This window comes from Pan paniscus, chromosome 18 (genome assembly GCF_029289425.2).
Source record: "Pan paniscus chromosome 18, NHGRI_mPanPan1-v2.0_pri, whole genome shotgun sequence".
Lineage (NCBI taxonomy): Eukaryota > Metazoa > Chordata > Mammalia > Primates > Hominidae > Pan > Pan paniscus.
In genome coordinates, this window is record NC_073267.2 from 7,272,588 (window position 1) to 7,286,874 (window position 14,287).

At 36.6% G+C, this 14,287-nt stretch overlaps 1 protein-coding gene and 1 non-coding gene across 24 annotated transcripts in view; both read left to right on the plus strand.

Moving 5' to 3' along the window:
* RBFOX1 (RNA binding fox-1 homolog 1) overlaps positions 1-14,287 on the plus strand; it is a 2,479,284-nt gene that overhangs the window by 1,505,301 nt on the left and 959,696 nt on the right. The window lies entirely within an intron of this gene.
* Positions 8,471-8,532, plus strand: LOC112437444 (U7 small nuclear RNA). The gene has a single exon (XR_003026052.1). It is a non-coding gene; the product is annotated as a U7 small nuclear RNA (small nuclear RNA).

A 14,287-nucleotide genomic window follows, 5' to 3' on the forward strand; every position in this document is an offset into this window, starting at 1 on the left:
AATTTAAAACCCACACACATTCTGTGGACTGAACAAGTTAGCTCACCAAAGTCACAGCATATGAAATCACATTGCAAAAAAACAGTTTCTAAATTTCTTGCAGTAAACAGATAAAAACAACTTAAAATACAATACCATTTTAATTACCCATAAAAAAGGGAAATATTTAGGTGTGCATCTAACAGGACTTGTATGCTGAAAATTATCAAATGCTGATTAAAAAGGCCAAGATGTAAATAGATGGAAAAGCACAGTGTGTTCATGGATTGAAAGACTCCACTTTGTAAAGATGCCATTTCTGCTCAAATTGATACACAGATGTAATGCAATCATTTCAAAATATCAGCAGAGTTTTTAAAAATAAATATAGACAAGATTATCTCAAAATTTGAATAGAAAAGCAAAGAAAGTAGAGTAGTTAACACAATTTTGAAAAATAAGAATCAGGTTTGACAAATCAGTCTACCTAGTTTCAAGACGTTATGTAACTCCAGTCATCATCACTATGTGGTATTTGCTTAGATGTAGACACCTAAATCAATGGAAGGGAAGAGAAGACACTGAAATAGCCCCAGACAACAATGACCAACTGATTTTTGCCAATAATGCAAAAGCAATTTAATGGGGGTAGTACAATCTTTACAACAATGGTGCTGGAACAGTTGGCTATTTATAGGCAAAATAATAATAATAAATAATAAATCTTGACCTAAACTTCACATCTCATAAAAATTAGCTCAAAATGGATCGTAGGTTAAATTGAAAACATAAAACTATAAAACTTTCAGGCAATCCTATAGGAAAAAAATCTTTCGAACTTAGAGCTTGGTGACATGCCACCAAGGGTCTATAAAAGAAAAAAATGATAAATTAGACTTCATCAAAATTTGGCTGGGCGCAGTGTCTCATGCCTGTAATACCAGCACTTTGGGAGGCTGATAGCAGCTGGATAACCTGAGGTCAGGAGTTCGAGACCAGCCTGGCCAACATGGCGAAACCCTGTCTGTACTAAAAATACAAAAGTTAGCCAGGCTAACTTTGGTGGTGCGCACCTGTAATCCCAGCTCCTTGGGAGGCTGAGGTAGGAGAATCGCTTGAACTGCAGAGGTGGAGGTTGCAGTGAGCCGAGATCATGCCACTGCACTCCAGCCTGGGCAACAGAGCGAGACTCAGTCTCAAAAAAAAAAAAAAAAAATTAAAGATGTGGTCTCTGAACAGTCCTGTTAAGATATTGGAAAGAAAAGCTATAATGTGGAAGAAAATACTTGCAAATTTCATATATAATAAAGAATTAATATCTATAAATTTATAAAGAAGTAAAATGGTGGTTACCAGAAACTGGAAGGGTAAAGGGTTAGAGAAATATTTGTCAAAGGATACAAAATTTTAGTTATATAGGAGGAATAAGCTCAGTAGATCAATTGTACAACATAGTGATAGATTGTAGTTAATAATTCTGTATTATATTCTTGAAAATTATGAACAGGTAGATTTTAAATGTTTTCACCACAAAAATTATAAGTGTGTGTGGTTCTGCATATGTTAATTAACTTGAGTTAGCCATTCTACAGTTCATACATTTTTCAAAACATCATGTTGTACATGATAAATATATACAATTATTATTGTCAATTTTAAAATGTCAAAGAGTGAAAACCAATCCATTTAGAAAATCTTTTTAAAGTGACTTGAAGAAATATTTTACCAAAGAGGATATATGGAGGCAATCAAGAACATGGAAAGAATTCGGCATTACTAGCTATTAGGGAAATGCAGATTAAGAATATAATAAGATATCATTATACACATGTTAGAACAGATAAAATTTAAGATAGAAACAATATCAAATATTTACAAGGACGCATAGAAAGTGTGTCTCTCATATACTGATGATGGCAATGCAAAATGACACAACTCTTCTGGCAAATTGTTTGTAGTTTCTTAAAATAAATAGACATTTACCAATGAGTCAACAATCACATTTCTGGACATTTATTCCACAGAAATGAAAGTTAATGTCCACGAAAAACCCCAGAAACCTATATGCAATTATTGTCAGCAGTTTTATTTCTGAGTCAAAAACTGGAAACAACCAAAATATCTACAGTAGGTGAATGGTTAAAGAAACTGTGAGATACCCGTACTGTGAACTACTATTCAGCAACAAAAACTGAATGAACTATCGATATACACAACACCTGTGATGAATCTCAAGGGCACAATGTTGAATGAAAATCAAAACAGTCTCAAAAGGTTATAGACTATACAATGTCATTTATATAGCCCTTTCACCATGAGAGAAGTATAAAGATTTGGTCATAGTTGCCAGTATGGTGGGAGAAAAAAAGATGGGTAGAACTATAAAGGTACAGCATGAAGGAGAAATCTGTGGTGAATTAGTTCTGTATTGTATTGTGGTGGTAGTTACAGAAATCTATACATGTAATAAAAGGGGTTAAACTTATACAAACACACTTTATCAATGTCAATATCATATAGTACAATATGATATTATAGTGTCATAAGATGTAACAAATGGGTTACCAATGTCACCAGCAGGATAGGGAAACAAGACTTCTCTGTACTGTCTTTACAACTGTCTGTGTATTTGTAATATTTTCAAAATAAGTTATAAAGATTTCCCTTTTATAGTGTTACTGTAAACTCTTAAGTTCGCACTAAAAAGATGAAACGTAGAGTTATAGCTAATAAGCCAGCAAAGGAAATAGAATAATAAAAATTTTCAATTATTGTGAAACAAGACAGAAAAAAGAGGAAAAGGGAAAGTTGGGACAAATGAAAAACCAATAGATTATAGGTTTAAACCTAATTCTATCAATCACATTAAATATTAATGTTCTAAATATACTCAGTTCAAAGGCAGAGATTGTCAGAGTTAATAAAAATAAGATCAAATTATAGGCTGTGTTATAAGAAGCAGACTTTAAATATAAAGACACAAATATGTTGATAAGGATGAATGGTAGTGCACACCTGTAATCCCAGCACTTTAGGAGGCCAAGGCAGGAGGATCCCTTGAGCCCAGGAGTTTGAGACCATCCTGAGCAACATGACAAGACCCCGTCTGTACAAAAAATTTAAAAATTTAACTGAGCATGGTGGTGCATGTCTGTAGTCCCAGCTACGTGGGAGGCTGAGGTGTCAGTATCACTTGAGCCTGGGAGGCTGAGGCTGCACTGGGCTGTCATCACACCACTGTACTGCAGCCTGCACTCCACTGCACTCAGGGCAAAGCAACACCCTGTCTCAAAAGGAAAGAAGGAAGAAAAATAAATAAATAAATAAGTGTTCATTATTTTTTTTCATGTGTTTTGACTATTTAAAAAATCATGTTCATTTATTTCTGATTATTTGTAACACATTTTCCTATACATTAATTAAGGATATTAACCATTCATCTATGATATATACAGTAAATGATTTCCCAGTTTTTCATTTGTGGTTTAATTTTGTCAATGTTATCTTTTCAATATATAAAGCAAGTGGTGTGTTCGCATGTTTAAATAAAGTGTATTTCTTTCCTTTAAAAAGTAATAAAGATACAGAATGTGATCACTAATCTAAAGAATACTGAAGTAACTATACTGATATCACACAAATAGATTCTAGAGAAAAATACATCAGGGATAAAGAAGGTAATTTCACAATGGAAAAGGTGACTTAATCAAGAAGACATTAAATATTTATGCACCTCAACTTTAAAATACATGAAACAAAACTGATGGAATTGGAAGGAGAAATAGCCAAATATTTCAGTGCTAGTCTCTCAATAACTGACAGAATAAATAGCTAGAAAATTATTAAATATATAGATTTGAGTAGTAGTATTAATTAATTTGCCTTAATTAATGACTGTAGAACCCTCTGTCCTAAAATAGCAGGATACATATTGTTTTCAAGTACATAAGGAAATGTTTTCAAGAAAAGAGCTATTCTGGACTGAACTATTTTTTTAATCAATAAATTTAAGAGAATTGAAGTTATTTCTACAATCGCAGTGGAATCAAACTAGAAATAAACGACAGAAATATAAAATGAAAATCTCCAAACACTTGGAGAATAAGCCACACTTTAATAAATAACCTGTGGATCGAAGAGAAAATCTAAATGGAAGTCAAAATAAACAGTGACCTGAACAAAAATATACATAAGACATATCAGATTTTGCGTAGGGTTATTAAACAATGCTTGAAGAGAAATTCATAGCATTAAATACCCATATTAGGATAGTGAAAAATGGTCTTAAATCACTTACTTTATCTTCTGCCTTAGAAAAATAGAAAAAGAAGGTGAATTAAATTAAGTAGAAGATAGGAAATAAAGATCAGAGTTGAAATCAATAAAACAGGTAGTAGGCCAAAAATGGAGGAAATCTTTGAAACCAAAAGCTGGTGTTTTGAGAAAATTAGTAAAATCAATACACTTTTAGCCAGGCTTAGTAAAGTTAAGGAGAAGATACAAATTACCAATATCAGTATAGAAAGAGGAGGCATCACTACAGATTCTATAGGTATTAAAAGAAAAATAAGATAATATTATGAACAACCTTATTTCATGATATTAAGATTTAAGGGTGAAATGGGTAAATTCCTTGAAAGAGATCTAAGAAAGCTCACTACAGAAGAAATAGATCATCTGAATTTCCTGATATATATCAAATAAATTAAATCTGGAGTTGAAAATCTTCTCACTAAGAAAATTCCAAGCCCAGATGACTTTGTTAAGAAACGTTACAAAACATTTCTTTCAGAAAATGGAAAAGGAAGTTATATTTCCCAATCCATTCTATGAGGCAACGATTACTGTAATACCAAAACCAGGAAAAAATTCACAAGAAAAAACCCCCGAAACCACAGACTAGTCTTTCTCATGAATACCTATGTGAAAATTCTAAAACAACAAGCAAATGAAATCTATTGATACATGAAAAGGATACTATATCAAGAATGAGCAGATTTTGTTTTAGGATTGAAAAGATGCCTTAACATTTGAAAATCAATTTATGAAATACACCATATTAACAACAAAATATGAACCAACACAATTATTTTAATAGATGCAGAAAAGGCATTTGACAAAATCCAAAATGGATTCTAGTTTTTAAAAAAGCTCAGCAAGAATAGAAGATAAATTGGTCAATATGATAAAAGGCATCTATGGAAAATGTATAGCTAATATCATGCTTAATGAGGAAATACTGGTGTTGCCCCCAAGATTGGGAACAAAGCAAGGATTTATGCTTTCACCACTTCCCTTTCGCATTATTTTAGCCAGTGATAATGAGCAAGAAAAGGAGGTAAAAGGCATCTGTTTAGAGAAGAAAAAAAACTGTCTTTATTCATAGGCAGCGTGATCATCTGTGCATAAAATTTTATGCTCTCTAAAACAGAAAGCCACTGGAACTTAGAAATGAATTTATCAAGTTGCAGGATGCAATATCAGTATATGTAATTCAATTATATTTTTATATATTACACAAATTGGAAATTAAAGCTTAAAAATATCATTTGCAATCGCATTTTAAACAGTGAAATACTTAGAGGAACAAATCTGATGGAAGATATGCCAGTCCTATACCCTTAAAACTACAGAACAGCTGAGAGGAGTTGAAAGAGACTTAAATATGTGAGCATACAGGCCAATATCATGTATAGGTTGAGAGACTTATCTTAGTCTCCCCTAATTGATCTGTAGATTCAACACAATGCCAATCAAACCCCAGCAGGCCTTTTTTTCAATAAAAACTGCCAAACATATTCTAAAATTCATATAGAAATGGAAGTCAACTTGAATGGCCAAAATATCTTTGAAAAAAACAATTTGGGAAGATGAATACTGTGTGATTTCCAGACTTAATGGAAAGCTACAATAATCAAGAAAGTGGTGCGCTGGGCATGGTGGCTCACACCTGTAATCTCAGCACTATGGGAAGACGAGACAGTTGGATCACTTGGGCCCAGGTGTTCAAGACCAGTCCATGCAACATGGCAAAGCCTCATCTCAACAAAAAATACAAAAAATTGCCGGGCATGATGGCACATGTCTGAAGTCCGTAGCTACATGGGAGGCTGAAGTGGGGGGATCACCTGAACCTGGGAAGTTGAGGCTGCAGTGACCAGTGATTGTGCCACTGCACTTCAGCCTGAGTGACGAGTGAGACACAGGTGTCAGGGGAAAAAAAAAAGTGTTGTCTTATTAATCCTTAGTTATTATTAATTAATTGAAAGTTTACATAGGGCAGAAAAGTGAAATATTGATACATATAATCAATATTTATATATTTATAAGCCAAAGGTTGCTAGTGATCTCAAGTCTGTTATAGGAATGTGAGATTTTATTAAGCATAACAACTCAAATGTTGATGTCCAGTTCATAGAAACTCCATCTCCTAGCAGTCTTCTCAGTATTTTGGGAGACTTCAGCAGGTGTCTCACTTAGGCTCAAACTAAAATCTCATCTCTCCTGTGGAGCTATACTACTGTGCAGATATCCCCTCACCACAGATTACAGAGGTGTTAGCCTACCGAAGTCCTAGCAGACCTCTGCAGAATGCCTCACGGTACCATAGCAGGTCCCTATACCATGCCAAATGGGAGATCCTTAAATTATCTTACTGGTTGGCCAGGCGCAGTGGCTCACGCCTATATTCCCAACACTTCGGGAGACTGAGACGGTCAGATCACAAGGTCAGGAGTTCGAGACCAGCCTGACTCACATGGTGAAACCCCCGTCTCTACTAAAAATATACAAATTAGCCTGGCATGGTGGTATGTGCCTGTAATCCCAGCTACTCAAGAGGCTGAGGCAGGAGAATTGCTTGAACCTAGGAGGTAGAGATTGTAGTGAGCCAAGATCGCCCCATTGCCCTCCAGATTGGGCGACAGAGTGAGACTCAGTCTCAAAAAGAAAAAAAAAATCTGTCAATCAGTCAGTCAGTCTGTCTGTCTGTCTGTCTGTCTGTCTGTCTGTCTATCTATCTATCTATCTTATCTATCTATCTATCTATCTATCTATCTATCTATCTATCTATCTATCTATCTATCTTACTGGTTTACTTGTTGTCACCTGGGATATGTAAGAAGCCTGTTGGGGCAGTATTCACATAATCTCTGTTAAAAGTGGTATTTTTAGTATCTTCTATGGGTCTTCTCTTTAAACATCTCAGATATTGTCTCTTGTATAAAAAGAAAAAGTTGCTATCCGCACCACCCCTAATATGTCCTTCTGATTGCTGCCTTTTTTGCACAAGCAGAAATATGTCTTCTGGGCACCATCCGCTTCATGGACAGCAACTTGTGCAAAGAGATTCCTGGGAGTTGTCAATCTACATGCTCATAGATGTCTGAATTGTGACTTATCCTCAGTCCCTACCCACCATCCAGAGTCATTTTTCTGACATAAAACTTTCATAGGCAATCCATACCTTATGGCTTCACCATTGTAAAACTGGTGGAAAGCACAACACACTATCAACTTCAGCATCATGAGGATTGGCCTTTGTTTTCTAAATCCTTTCTCTTCTGAAATGCACCTATTATACGAGACTTAGGTTGTGTGATTTGAAGGATTGTTCACCAGTAGTGACACCGTTATTTATTGAACCATTTTACTGATACTTTTTTTGTGTTAACTGAACTTGTATATGTAATTATTATCTGGTAGGATCATTTTTTTTCCTAGCGTTATTTATGGCATGATTTACTAGCATCTCATTAGGCAATAAATGCATATTTAATTGGATATCCTTATGGGTTCAGTACCATGCTGTGCATAAATTCCAGAAATATACAGACCCAGCCTTCTTTTCTCTTTCTCTCTCTCTCTCTACACACACACACAAATACATACACACACATATATACGTACACATACACATATAACTATATACATATGTATGTATGTATGAGCACAAATTATTTGGGGTGGGCACTGTGGCTCACACCTATAATCCCAACACTTTGGAAGGCCGAGGCAGGAGGATTGCATAAGCTCAGGAGTTCAAGACCAGCCTGGGCAACATAACAAGATTCCATCTCTCCAAAAAATAAAGATAAAAAATTAGCTGGCCACGATGGCATGCATTTGTAGTCCCAGCTTGGGAGGCTGAAGTGGATCTCTTGAGCCCAGAAGTTCGAGGCTGTTGTGAGTTATAATTACACCACTGCACTCCAGCCTGAGCAACAAGGCAAGATCCTGTCTCAAACAAAACACCGAATTATTTGGAGTATATAGAATTTGAACTCGTTATGCATGTATGAACAGAAGTTATTTGGAGTATATAGAATTTGAACTTGGCTTAGATGTATGATGAATTCTCAGAGGTTATGATTAATTATATTTACCTTTCATTCTATAAGATTTTATTGAATACCTTCTAGATGCTAGAATTTCAGCAATGAGCAAGACTGATAAGGTCTTTGTCTAAAGAAGAACATAGACCCCATAAAATTAGTGTTACAGTTCTTTCAGAATTTGTCTAGCAACCTTTCTGGTTTTTGCTAGAAAGCTCTCTCCTAATTGATAAAATAAAAATGTTTTTGAAAGGGAAGAATTAAAAATCATGGGATTAAATGACAGGGTAGCCAATCTGGGTATTCATAAAATGACAGATATTTCTGTCCACAGTTGAGTGAAAAGTATTGGAAACCAACATTCACTGAGCAACTACTAGGAAGGCCAGATGGCATTCGAGAGAAAAAGTTATGGTCTCAGGCAGATCTGAGTTTGGATCCTGCTCTGCTATGCATTCCAGGCAAGATCGTGTTTTGGCAAGTTGTCTGTCCCCTCTGAGCCTGGGTTCCTCATTGGTACGGAAAGTCAGTAATGGCATCAACCCAATTAAATGAGAGAACAGATGCACACAGGACGCATTCCACACAGCGCCTGGTTCAAAGTAAGTGCTCAGGACATGAGTGCCACCATCCTTCCCCCAAGGAGGCATGAGATGGACCCTGGTTCTTGCTGTTACGGTCACTCAGGCAATTTATACTCATAACCGCCCGGGGAGGTAGGACTCATGTTTTCCCCACTTTCCAGATAAGGATACTGAGGTTCTGGGGATTTGAACTCACCTGCCTTTGACTTCATATCCAGCAGGCAGCCATGCCGATTTCAAAGCTCCTTCTCTTTTCATTCATTGCACCGTTTATTGACCTCATATACATTCTTCATCTCCTGGAGTGTCTCTCCTAATCAGTACATCAGGGGTAACAAATCTTAGTGACCTCAGTGAATAATAAGCCCAAAGAATTGCAGTGCACAGATTCTTGCTTAAGAATAACAGCGACTTGGAAAGTTTTTCAGTGTTAACAGAGCAGCCTTATGATTAAAATCACTGAAGAATGGGATGTAAAATGTTTTTATTTCGTCTTGCTTTCTGTTTCCCTTGAAATAATAGTCAGCAGGAAACACATTTCTGAAAGACTTCTCCATTTCTACATCCTCAGAATACAATAAGGGCCAAGCTGACTGTGTCAGGGTGTTCAGAGTTAGTAGGCACACAAATGAAAAGATGGTGCTCTCAGAGTTTTATGAATTTTTCTGTCTAGCAGTCTTGGGTTGGAAAGTCATCTTTGAAATTGATGTAGCTATCAACTAGGGGCTAACATTAAGATTTCAGTCGAGGTGTATAGGGTTATGAGCTTTCTGTTACTGTCAGAACTGCAGCTGTTGTATTTGCATTGAGTGGCGTGCTGGAGAGAGCAAAATGGGATGCAGGAGAAGGAAAAAGAAATAGCAAAACCTATAGAATTGTGGGCTCTACCTGAGGGCATTTGTTAAAGGTAAATTCATCAATAGCTGTTAAGTCATTTGTATTGAATCATTCTCATAGCCTCACAGCAGTTCTTAGTTTTAATAATGGGTCATAGAGAGGAGCTTGGTGATAGATGCCTTATTATGGTATTTAGGCACTTAACTGCAACTGGGCTTAAAATAGCAGCAGAAGCTGAAACCAGGGTGGCTCAGGAGTAAATTATGTTTTCAGTCTACCAAAACACCCTTTTTAAAATTCAAGTTTAATATTTCTTGACATATGTTTCTTGATACGCTGTTAACAGCAGTTTATCAGAGATAGAAGAATGTTAAAATACACTGGTGACCGAAGTATGGTATCTAAAGGCATGCCTTGTTCATCACCATCAGAGATATTTTGAAAGAAACATTGAGACCCAAGTTTAAAACACCTGCAGTTATGCTGGGACAGGGGTGTTCATTGATTCATTCATTCATGCATTCATTCATTATTCGTCATTTATTGCTAATGTTAAAGGGATAGGGCACTGTATGAGACAGACCCTTGCCTTTGTGGACTAATTATTCAGTGGTGGAAGTGAGAAAAACATAAATAGTTAATAACAATAAATGCCAAAGGGGGATGTGTGTGATGATGAAACCAGGAAGCTGAAATAGTGAGTGATGGTAGAAGATACAGTAGTGTTTTCTTCAGATCAGTGGGCTAGGGAAGTGCTCTTGGAGAAGAACCCATTTAAGCAGAGGTCTAAGTGATATGAAGGTGCCAACTGGCCAAAAAGAGGAAGGATCATTAGAAACAGAAACAGCATGTTCAAAGGCCCTGATGTGGGAAAGAACTAAAAGGAGATCAGGGTGGCAAAGCTTAGCAGAGAAGTCAGTGGAGGGGTAGGACATAGGTTTGAATAGTAGATAAAGGCCAGGTCCTGTGTGGCCTTTTCATTTACTTTACATTTTATTCAAAATACAATGGGAAACAATGAAGAGTTTTAAGGACAAGGGTATTGAGCTCTGATGTATATTATTAGGAGATTGTTTTTATTGACTCTAGAATGGATGGGGAGTAGGTGGCTAAGGAGGAAGTTGGCAGTGGTACGGGAGAGAAATGACAGTGCCCTCTACCAGAAAAATGAATGGACTGAAAATGTACTTAGAATGCATGCTAGTAGATAAAGAGGAACTAGCTGGGAAGTTCCCTAAAGGAGGGTAGTCTGTATTCTTGGGGCATTTGTACCCTGATGACTGAACATCCTGACTTCCTATGTCTAAGTCCATGTACAGCAACTCTTTGCCTCACTTGTAGGTGAAATGATTTTGGAGTCACTAGTTGGATAAAGAACTAGAAAGGTAGAACATACAGTGCTTCCTCTGCACATCTGATTTGGGAGTTTTGAAGTTTACTTGTCTTAGACTGCATGAAACGTCAAAGGAAGCCAGTAACATTGATTTATTTCTTGAGTCCGTTGGTTATCATCAGCTTGCTGCTTACAGTATACAAGCAGATAGAGCCAGAAGCGGCAATTCCAGGCATTGAACCTGCGTTGTTTACTGCCCCTGCGGTCTTATGAAGAATGTATGATTATCGTAACCCACTTGCTATTATTTTCATAACAAAGCTGTCTCTGACCAGCTACAATCTTGGACTTACATAATTGAATTTTAGATGGAGATGCGCTGCTGGTTTATATGAATTTTCCAGGGGTGCCAGCGTGAGTCCAGGCTTTAACAAACAATATTTTTAATTGAGATCTTATGTCCTTGCCCTCAAATCAAGCACTTTAATAGGATCCCAGTTGGAATAGGTGACTCAGTAACAAGTTACCACTGCTTTCAACTTCAGAAAGGTGTTAATTTCTCTAACTCCTGCTGGGCGTCCATCTACTCCGGTGACCCACTGCCTGCATGTACCATAAAAACGAGCGTTTTGCATTCCATTAGGTTCAAAGTATAGCCTTAGTAGTCTGCATATTTCTTGTAGCATGTGCTGGCTTTGTTCCATCAGGCAACATTAAGATAGAAAAGTATTAAAAATATTGATTTGTCATTTATAACGTCGAAGTGATAGATTGAAATGCAATTTGGATGTACTCCAGACCTCCAATAACTTTGACATTATCAGATGAAATACAATGATCTCAGTCTAATTAATATGCTGTGTCCATATGAGAAAAGTAGAGAGAATGAAGCAAGAAATTGGCCACAAGGAAGTGATAGCTCCATGTTTCAAGTAGTTGTAGAATTTAGAGATGGAATATGAAATGCTCTGTCGCTGGACCTTGCTATGTGCTGGAAGCTGTGTTCTTTCCATGTTTGTTCATCTTTGAAAGCAAGTTAGCGCATTCCTTAAGAATAGAGTGATACTCTTCACAGAACTTTGTAAACTTCTTTAAGCTTTTTATTATGGCATCTTGCCATAATGTTCTTCCATTCCCCTGCTCTGGAATACCGGTAATAACTCTAACACACACACCTTTCTGCGTATCGGTTTCATGCAACAGGTGCACCTATCTTGATTTCAAAACTTTCCTATCCCCCTTTCCCTTACTGCTTCTTCACTTCCATCCTTTCCTGCTGGTAATGAAATTGTCAAACTTTATTCCTACTCCTATTTTTTTTTTTTTGGCAGGGTTCTATGTTCTCTGTCAGCCTCTCTGCTCACATATTACAGTTTCTCTGTTCTCCCAGAGAATTTTTATCTTCCTGTTGGCAATATGTTTATACGGTGTGAATATGTAATAATTTTACTTGGTTGCTATGGAGAAGGGAAAAATACAAATGTGCAAATTTCAAATATACAATTGTGCAAATTTCAAAATTTATTGTAACTTTTTCATAGTGATCATATAGTATTAGGAAGTAATGGCATAAAAAATACAAATATTGAACTTGAGTAAACATCATGTATACTGAAACTTGTAGGGGGTATTTTAATCATGTGTGAAATTTACTTTGAAATGCACCAAAAATAAGATGGGTTGATGGTTGCAGAGAGGGATGGACGGATGGAAATACCTGGGATAAAGCAAGTATAGTAAAATGCCAGTAGTAGAATATAGGTGGTAGATATATGGATGTTTGCGGCAAAATTCTTTCAGCTTTGCTGTTTTGAGATTTGCGTACTGCAATATTGGAAAAATATGGTACAAAAGTGAATAGTCATATAGTTAACACATAGACTGAGATAAAAATTGTGTGCCTGCATTAATATCTATTCTTTTATTCAGGGATGCTTTCAGGACCGTAGTTGCAGCAAGATCATCTTGCTATAACCCAGTGTCCCCCTTTCATCTCCTATACCATGTCTCTCTGCCTGTTTTCTTCTTCTCTTTGAATATTTGTTACATCTCTCTTAATAGAGACTGTGCAATTTCATCTCTTCATCAACTCCTGTAAGTAGAACCAGCAACAGAGCGAAAGGGAGAAAAAGAAACGTACTTCTCGCCTGCCTTCCTTTTCTGTCTCCCCGTGAGAAGCCTCGTGCCCTCCTCCTCTCTTGTGTCTTGTGTCAGAGTTAGCGGAGCAGCTCTGGCCTCCTTGGATTTATGTGATTCGTAGTGAAGAGAATGCTGCCACAGCTGAGGCTGTTGCCTGCTCTACATTGATTGAGTTTCCTGGGCTTGAGGGATTTTTGCCGAGCTGAGTTTTATGGTTGATATGCTCTCGGTCATTTGTCATAAAATCATTCCCACCAAGCTGTTTACTGGGTTTGAATGCTTAATTACTGAAGGAGAAGAGAGTCACTCCTTTTGGAGCTGACTGTTGACTTGGATGCTTTTTACTGGGTTGTCTTCTGGTACCCAACTCTTGCTGAGTAGTTTATCCAATATACATATCCACTCTTCAGCATAAAAAAATAAAGACACCCATAATTTTACCTAAGTATTTTGAGCAGTGCAAAGACATATCATTTCACTTCATATTATGACAGCATTTTTCTTTTGAGTACAAATTGATTGCAAAACTCAACACTCAGGCAGCTACAGCTAGGAAAGGGTCTATGCTCTGGGGTTCAAATGACAATGTTCACCTGCTTTATTCAGATCAATTTCCAGAAATGCATTGCTGACTCTCCGCTAACTCAATATCCTCAATCCAAATTGCATAAATGGTGTTGGATATAATTATCTCTCTGAAAAATTTCACCTAAATTGGAATTAAATTTATTTGTAAAAGCAAAGTCATCTTGGGAATTATATTTCAAAACCTACGGTCGAAGATTCAGTGAATGAAGCTCTTTCCTGATGTTTCTTCGACAATTTCAGCTCCTCTTTTTCATGAGGAAAATTAAAGCGCTCTTCGGGTTCCCACTGCTCCCTCCTCTGCACTAATTCCCACATAGAATTTCTCTCTACAAATTGGCCTCCACTAATTTTTTGCATTGGTTGTGTCTTGTTGAATTTTTCAGGAGCACACTTTTATATACGGGGATGTTGTTTTAGAGGTGGGAGAAAGAGAGAATTAGAGAGATAGGCAGGAAATGGAATGTTGTTTTTTTTATTATTATAGTTTAAGTTTT